The sequence below is a fragment of the Nicotiana sylvestris genome, chromosome 5, assembly GCF_000393655.2.
Source record: "Nicotiana sylvestris chromosome 5, ASM39365v2, whole genome shotgun sequence".
NCBI lineage: Eukaryota > Viridiplantae > Streptophyta > Magnoliopsida > Solanales > Solanaceae > Nicotiana > Nicotiana sylvestris.
The window spans coordinates 116,932,416-116,940,656 of NC_091061.1; positions in this window are offsets into that span (position 1 = coordinate 116,932,416).

Here is an 8,241-nt window from a genome sequence, read left to right on the forward strand (position 1 = left end):
CCATCTCCTTGCCAGTTATTATCATTAGCGGTGAAATTGTTTAGCAGGATCTGGTTCTCATAATACGGCCTTGCCATGTAGCTACCCCCACATGCTGAGTCAAGATTCATCTTTGATACCTCATCCAACCCATCAACGAAAGTGTGACCCAACACCTCATTAGTCTAACAATGGTGTGGACAGTCTGTGAGTAGCTTCTTATATCTTTTCCAAGCTTGTCTAAGAGTCTCTCCATATCGCTGTTGAAACCCCAGAATCTGGCTCCTCAGTGACTTTATCTTCTTTGTAGGAAAAAACTTGATTAAGAATTTCCTTGCAAGATCTTCCCAATTGTGGATTGTGTTTGCAGGCTCCTTTTGTAACCATTCCTTAGCTTCCCCCTTCACTGAAAAGGGAAATAGTGTTAGCCTGACATAGTCCTTGGAACGTTCGGATAATTTTAAGTGTTTGTAATTTCCAAGAAGTTCTAGATATGCTTCTGCGGGTCTTCGTGATATAGACCCACATATTTCCCTGTGGACTGAATCAGCTGTACTATGTACTTTTTCACTTCAAAGTGACCTGTGATGTCTAGCTTCACTATCGCCTGAGTCATATGAGCTAGATTGGGCATTGCAGCTTCTATCATCGGACGCTCTTCATTACCTGCCATCTCTATTAGGTGTGGTTGAACTACGATGTCCAACTCTTTTGCAATTCTAATTCTAGCTTCAACTTCCCTCCTCGCTCTATGAAGTGTTCTCTCGATTCAAGATCAAGAGGAAGGATATTGTTTGCGCTTCTACACCTCCGCATCCAAGAAAAGAGCCTGCGTTATCACAAATAAAGCAAACTAAAAAAAATTAAAACATGAACAAATAACGAATAAAAGCTTAACTTAACTAAACAATCAATAACTAAGTCCCCGACAACGGCACTAAAAACTTGTTGGGACTAAACACACATGCAAGAATACGTGGTTGTCAAGTAATAAAGTGACTAGAAAGTCAGATGTCGAACTAAAATCAATTAATTGTCCATGATATTTAAGAGTGATATTTTTCTATTAATCTACTATTGAAGAAATTAAACAAATAACAACTAAATTATCAAGAATACGATTTTGTATGACGAGATTTTACTTCATAGGAGATGAAAATTCTAGGGTTGTGGTTGGTTTATCAATCCCATAAAGTTAATAATCACGCACGTTAACTCATATTATCTATGATTGCTAATTAACCGGATCTTTTATATGAATAGCATGGTCCCACAATACTACCCGCCTGCCCACAATATATCAATTCTATATTCCTATGGTATTGAGTATATCATGAACAAATATAATATGATATTCAATTAAGCAAGACTGTTAGGTATATTCATATCCTAACCGCGAAATCTTCCCTCGAGCCACGGGTTCAGAAACAAGCTCTCTCTAAATCTACTCTAATCTAAACACAACTTTCCCAAGCGTAGCATAGATAATAAATAGAACTCAACTGCTGGCCAGACAACTAAGCAATTATGCATAGAATTAGAGAAACAACCATAAGATAATAATCCGAATTAACGAATATGTAATTAATAAACGTTACAAATCATGTCAACCACAACCTTAGAACTAGAGTGCTTAGTCACTCATGTTCATAGTAACAATTTTCCAAGTATTTTGCATAAACAACTTATAATGAAAAGAAAAAAGGATGAAGAACTCTATGATTTTCTCCTCCAAAAGCTGTCCACGTGATGTCCTTGCCTCCGATCGAAAAAACTCCCACAAAGTGGCATTTCTAGGTCTATTTATATATGTAGGAAAAGACCTAAACGTGTAGGTCAAGTCCTAGTCAAACCGGAGATGAAATAAATCTTCAAAACTCAGAATGGATCTTGCCCCAGGCCTGGCGGCACCAGGCATAATGCTTGGTCGACCTGGCCCCAAGCCCGGCGTCGCCAGGCATAACGCCTGGTTAACCTGGCCCCAGGCTTTGCCTCGCTAGGTCTAACGCCTACTACAAGCCTGGCGTCGCCAGACTAATGCCTTCTTTAGGCTTGGCTTCACTAGCTTTCTCATTTTAACTATTCTCAAGCACACTTTCAACGTTTAAGTATCCCTTTTGCTCTACTTTCATCTCCAACTCACCTACATGTAAAATAGACTCCGTTACGCGTAAATAGAGTGTAATTTATCATTAATGCATGTAAAATGCAAGGCAAATAATATACAAAACTATAGAATTATAGCCCCACATCAATAATGAAGATAAAATATTCTGAAACTCGCCCGAAACTCACCCGAGCCCCCTTGGGGCCACATCCAAACATACCAACAAGTCTAATAACATAACACATACCTAGTCTAGGCCTCAAAACACACATAACAACATCGAAATGATGAATCACATAGCAATTCAAAATCAATGAACTTTAAAACTTCAAACTTTCACAACCGATGTCGAAACATATCAAACCACATCCAATTCACCTCAAATTTTGCACACAAGTCACATTTAACATTACGAACTTGTTCCAACTTTCGGAATCCGAATCTGACTCCGATATCAGAAAGTCCACTCCCGGCCAAACTTTCTAAAATTCCAACTTTCGCCATTTCAAGCCAAATTCTACTACGGACCACCAAATCACAATCTGAACGTGTTCCCAAGACCAAATCACCAAACGGAGCTAACAGAACCATCAGAAATTCAATCTAGGGTCAATTACTAAAAAGTAAAACTTGGTCAAACCTTTCAAGTTTAAAGCTTCTATCTAAGAATCATTCTTCCAAATCAATTCTAAATAATCTGAAAACCAAAACCGACGATTCACATAAGTCATAATACATCATACGAAACTACTAATGCCCGACAACTACCGAGCTAAGTGAAATTGCTCATAACGACTAGTCGGGTCGTTACAGATTATGGCTTGATACAGCTTGTTCAGACTTATGCACTGTGTAGATGCGAAGTTCAAGTCTTGTAGTAAATTTCGGATGTTGGAAATTGGATTTTGTGGTTTACGGACTAAGGTTGAAGTAATGATGCTTAGTTATGTTGTGTTTCAAGCCTATGTGGTATAGGGTGATATGGGATCACCTCTAGATATATGCATGGCAAGGTTACATGGCGGTTTGACAGCTTAGGAACAACTCTTAGCACGTTCGAGGATGAATATATGTTTATGTTGCGGATAATGTAGTGACCCGACCATTTCTTTTACCAATTTTCACTTCGTTTGGTAGTTTGGGGGCACGAGTAGCATCGTATTATGTATTAGGACTTGTGTGCAAAATTTGAGTTCATTCCGAGTTGATTTGATATGTTTCGGCATGCATTTTTGGAAGTTAAAAGTTCGAAAGTTCATTAAGTTTGATTTGTGGTGTGTTTCATCGTTTTGATGTTGTTATGCATGAATTGAAGCCTCAAATAGGTCTGTATTATATTGTGAGACTTGTTGGTATGTTCGTACAGGGTCCCGAGGAGCTCGGGTGAGTTTCAAATAGGTTTGGGCTGTGTTGCGCTTGTTTTTCTTATATTTCGACATCATTTCTTCAAACATAAATGGCACCACATTAAGCAAATGAGCTCCAAGTCTGTTTGGATTGAAGCATTAGATCCGCATCATAATTTTGGAGGCATAGCAAAAAATAATCATTGAATTTGGACATCGTATGAGGAGTTTGTGGTCATTTTACTAAGAATTACGTTGCCAGATTTTCAGATTAATTACGAAATTGCCATAGACTTTGTGTTTAATAATCTGCACTATTTTTAAATATTGAAACCAATATATCTCCTTCATTATAAGGTCAAATTGAGTGATTCAAAAGCCTAACTTGACTGAAATTTCACAATGAATCCATTGAAGGCATCAAGAGTGATTTCGGGATTGTTTAATATGAAAAACGAGGCAGAACAGGTGGGCAAAAATACTTAGTATCACAGGTTTGTTCATTTGGTCATATTTGAGTTGGGGAGCTCGGATTTGGATAATGTGTGGAGGCGATATTCACCATATGGATTGGGGTAAGTTCTTTATACTCGATTTTGGTTATATTTCATGAATTCATCTTTGTTTTTGGCATTTTATTGATGATTTCAAAGTGAAATTTGAGGGTTTTGTCAAATTTTCTCAAAGACAATTTTTGAGTTTTGAACATTGGTTCGAAGTCAGATTTGAGTGAAACTAGTATGGTTGGGCTCGTAATTGAATGGTTTATCGAATATTGTGAGTTTTGTCGTGTTCCAAGGCGGATTGACTTTTTGGTCAATTTTTAGATTATGATTAAAGATTCAACCTTTATTGATTGGGTTTGTTTTTTTGGCATTATTTGATGTATTTGAGTTGCTTTTGGCTCGTTTTTAGTCGTTCGAAGGTCGGTACATGTTGGATGGAAATTTTGGACCATCGTTTGGCTTGTTGGGTATTGGATTTGGCTTGTTTGAGATAAGTAACAATTCTAAACTTGATGTTGAGGGTATAAACCCACGAATTACGTGCTATGTGATTGGTGTTGATGTGACGCACATGCTAGGTGACGGGTGTGTGGGCGTGCACCGTATCAATTGTAACTCTGTTATTTTTATAGTACTGTATACTTACCTGATCTTACCCGTAACCATGAAATTTCTACATACTTGAGCTATTGAGTTATGCTCCATATTAGAAACCATGTCTAGGCTACATGCTTATCCTGTTGGAACCTACTAAGGTCATTTTTGCTATTGAGTTATCTACTTTTATTGCTTTATATACTTAGTCATACACATTAATATGCATATCATATCTTAGTCTCTCTTACCATTTATTGACACATCATATCATCTTTTTTGGCTATTTTTATGGCATTGTGAGCCCGAGAGACTGAAGAGATTGATGACTGAGTGAGACCGAGGGCCTGATTAAGAGTGACATTTATGGGATCGAGCTGCACCGCCGCAGTGGTTATACTGATTTATGATAGCACTTTATCTAAAGGAGCCCCTTCGGAGTCTGCACACACCCGAGTGAGTGCGGTTGATTATATTGAGGGACGGATCTTTCCTGGACATAGATCTTGTCCGAAGAATTTATATACCTGGGGATGGATCTTCCCCACGGGCAGGATTTGGCCCTACTCAGTATTGAGTGAGTGATGGTCAGTTGATGTATATATTCCAGGATGGATCTTCCCTAGGACGGATTGGCCATATATAATACTGAGTGATTAAGCATGATGAGCGAACAGTGTGAGACAGTGAGATTGATTACTCTAAGAGTGTGAGTACATGAGTTCATCTTTGAGATACATTACATTGACATGCACACATGACATACAGGCATATATATGCATTTTTCTCATGTCGTACGATATCACGTCATTCATGACTTCTCACACATATTGACATATGTGCATAGATAGGTATTTTACACTAGCTATCTGGTAAGAAAAATGAAACATCTTATTCATTTTTGAAAGGATTTGCGGGAAAAATTACAGTTTTAAAAAATACTTGTATTTTCGATGATTTCAGTAAAGGATTTGGGTTTCCACTGATTTACTTGAAAAGCAGAACTATTTTTCGGGAAACTATGAGAAAGATGAGTATTTTATCTCTAAGTTACTTCTTTCATTACTTGTTTTATGTTGTTATGAATCGTTATTGGCTATTGGTATTCAACCCAACCTTTGTTCCAGCTCGTCACTACTTTCAACCTAAGGTTAGATATGTTGTTTATTGAGCACATGAGGTCGGTTGTACTCATTCTATACTTCTGCAACTTGCATGCAGATGTTGGCTATTGATGTTGATGTGATCGATGGGAGCTGGAATTGAAGACGTACCTGCATTGCGGCTTTAGCTGCCTCTATTCATGGTAGCCTTAGATCATTAAAATATGTTTATGTACTTTTCGAACATATGATATATTTATTTCATACCATCTTTGTAAATTCTAACGTTTGAAGGTCATAATTTGTATTACCAGTCCTTGGGAAATGTATAAGATTCAAATAATTTCTTCTATTTAATTATTTTATTAATATCATTAGAATTGGATAGTTGTTAATTAGCTTGCTTAGCGGGTTGGGTTAGGTGCCATCACAACCAGTTAGTTTTTGGTTCGTGACACGGCTGCTCTTTTTTTTATATCAACTAATTTACCATGGACATATATGACCGCGTGAAGCACGGGCTAATTAACTAGTTTACAATAATATTAAGTAGACAATTGTTTGACATGTCTAGCAATGAATTTTTATACTAGATAGTTTTATAGTTCTCAAGTAGAATTATTATGAATTGAAAAGGAAAAATCTATTTTAGTATGTCACCCATATAAAAGGAGCATGCAACTAACATATAAATAACTTAAATAAATATTTTATAAATAAGAGTAGGACTAATGCAATAAGAGAGGGACATTTGTAAAGAAAATATCATTCATTGATTAATTTTGAATAATTCGAACGATAGTATCAATAATAATAATAATAATTAACAACAACAACAACATCAACAATAATAATAATAATAATAATAATAATAAAAGAAGAAGTCTAAATTGTACTAAAAATAACAGATTAAATATTCTTACGTCATTAACGATATTAGAAGCTCAAGTAAATAATTAGGAAGAAAGGTGGCACAAAATTGAATGTCAACAACTACCCCTCTTTGACCGAAAATGTTGAAAGAGTTTTTGGACAGAAGAGTTGACTTAGTAGCCTATTTTGTCTCGACCATCAAGATTGAAATGGGAAAAAAAGGACATAAAAATAATTACAGCCGAACTCCGGTTTCGAGTTGCCTACAAATCTTGGGTTATACGAGAATCAGGCCATATGTAGTTCAAAACTTATGGTACCCTAGAGTAGGACTCGACTATTGATGCGGATCCTAAAATGCTGCCCAGTATCGAATTATTGAGACACTTGGTACCATGATTGAAAGAGAGATGTTTGAAATGAGGATTTGATTAGGGATTTTGAGAGTCTGGCCGAGCGGAGTTCGAAGTAGATCCTTGAACTTTATTATAGAGTTTGGTAGTCTTTAACCAATTGCCCTAGTTCACTGCTAAGATATAGTTCCATGTTGCGTTATATTTCCTGCAAAGTTTCTAGACACTGAATACACTCATTAGTCGACTGTAGATACGTCTTAAAAATTAACAGAGCTGGAGGATTTATGCAAATAATGCCTTGGAGGTAATATACAACTAATGCCCTCGAGGCCATATTTATAACGTCTTATATGTCATATAACTCATGCCTGAGAGTCATTTAAATGGTATTTTTGAGGAGTGAAGATAATGCCTTAGAGGCCGCATAAATCAAGTAACATCTTTAAGACATCAAAATATTACCTTTGAGGCCTATATAAAGTAATCAATGTCTCTGGGGCATTTAAATAACTCACTCAATACGATATAATTCACAAATCAAATAATATTACAAATTAAATAATATCATAGATTAAAAGAAAATGCCTTCGAGACAATATAATTCACATAACACTACTAATCAAATAATGCATTCAAGGCCATTCGAATTAATAATACAACACATATCAAGTAGTGCGTTTAAGGCCATATATATCAAATCATACCTTTTAGGCCCTACAAATCACATAATTAGAATCACACAATCAAATAGGGAATTTGAAAATTATAGAGAACAAATAATGCCTTTGAGGACATACAAATCATATAATGCCATTGAGGCCTATACAAAAATATAGTGCCTTTGAGACCATATGAATAAAACAATGCCTTTGAGGCCATGGAAACCACATAATGCCGTCGAGGCTACACAAGACAAACAATACTACAGATCATGTAATGCCTTCGAAGCCATATAAATCAAGTGATACCAGGATTAGTAATACGTTCGACGCTACACGAATCATATAATTAAAGTCACACCAATCAAATAATGCATTTGAAGCCACATAAATCAAACAATGGCTTGGAGGCAACATGAGCTCACATAATACCTTTTGAGGTCAAGCAAATCAAATAACGCCTTTGAGGCCACATAAATCGCATAACTGAAATCATACAGATCAAGAAGTATCTTCGAGACCATACAAATCAAATAATGCCTTCGAGGTCATACAAATCACGTAACAGCTTTCAGGCTACACAAATCAATCAACAACATAGATCAAGTAATGCCTTTGAGGCCATACAAACCAAATAATTCCTTTGAGACTATTCAAATCATATAATTGAAGTCACAAAATCAAATAATGCATTTAAAGCCAACAAATCAAACATTGC